The sequence below is a fragment of the Vigna radiata genome, chromosome 5 (assembly GCF_000741045.1).
Source record: "Vigna radiata var. radiata cultivar VC1973A chromosome 5, Vradiata_ver6, whole genome shotgun sequence".
Lineage (NCBI taxonomy): Eukaryota > Viridiplantae > Streptophyta > Magnoliopsida > Fabales > Fabaceae > Vigna > Vigna radiata.
The window spans coordinates 18,952,269-18,953,468 of record NC_028355.1 but is presented as its reverse complement, the minus strand read 5'-3'; positions in this window follow the sequence as shown (position 1 = coordinate 18,953,468).

Sequence of the window (1,200 nt, the reverse complement as noted above, 5' to 3'; positions counted from 1 at the left end):
AAACGTGTTTTCGAGATGGGTGTGGTAGGTGATGTGTTTTTTGACTTGTGAATGTTTTGATATATTGACAATAGTTACCTAACATGTTATATGTTGTTTAATTTCAGTTTCATGTTGTTGATGATTTTGGTGGTGCATTGACGGATAAGACTGATGTGAAGGAAAAACAATCACAACAAAAAAGGAATGATGACCAACCATCAGCAAAGAAAATGCTTAGAAAAAAACGGAAAGAAAATTTGATGCCAACTGTAGAGGAGCAAGAATGTGCACTTGAAGAACTTAGAAGGAATGTCAATGTCGTGGAGGCACAGTTGGAGGAAGATAAGGCCAAAAGAAGAGGTAGAAGGCAAGACGATGGATCCCAAAGTGGTGGACGTCCACAACCATTCAGTGACAGTGCATTTCTTTCCCCTTGTGGAATGTCCAAGAACGAACCGGGTGGGTTTTCTCAGACCGAACATGGTGAAATGTTGCAGAGCACACTGAATGGAATGTGCAACACCGAACCACAATTGAAGACCTATGTGACAATGGGAAGAAGAATGCGTTATAAGAGTCAAGCCTTAAGGACACCATACACAAGAAATGTAGGACCTAGAAAGAAAAATTAGTGATTATTGTATGGTATTTATGTTATTGAAGTGGTTGATGAATAAGAGAAGAAATTGATGTTATAATTAAACCTATTTCTTGCAATATACAGTAGATGAATGTTTGGTTGCATGTATTTATGTTATTGAAGTGGTTATTTTGATTTGGTGTACATTTTAAATTTTGAAGAATCCATTTTTTGGAAGTGATAATGTTAGTGATATGATGAATTTGACTGAATTGATGAAGATGATGGTGGTAAATTGTGTGTTGTAAAAGATTACTATTGCGTTGTAACTTTAATTTTTAACAACCTGTTGAACATAATGAGGCACCACTTAAAACATAAGTGACCACAACTGAAGTTCTGCCAAGTCTGGTGCAAAAAACTGATTTGTAATCGTTTACAAGGGGTTGTAAACGATTACACGCGTTTGATTTGGATTCTGCACATCCTGTTGAACTGAAGGAGCCACTAGTGAACACGTGGGGGACCACTAGTGAATAGTAATGTGTTTTGACCCAAGTCTAGTACTTTTAGATGTAATTTTATGTTCTTTAGTGAGGAATGACTGCATCTTAATGTTTTGGGTCCCCCAAGATGGA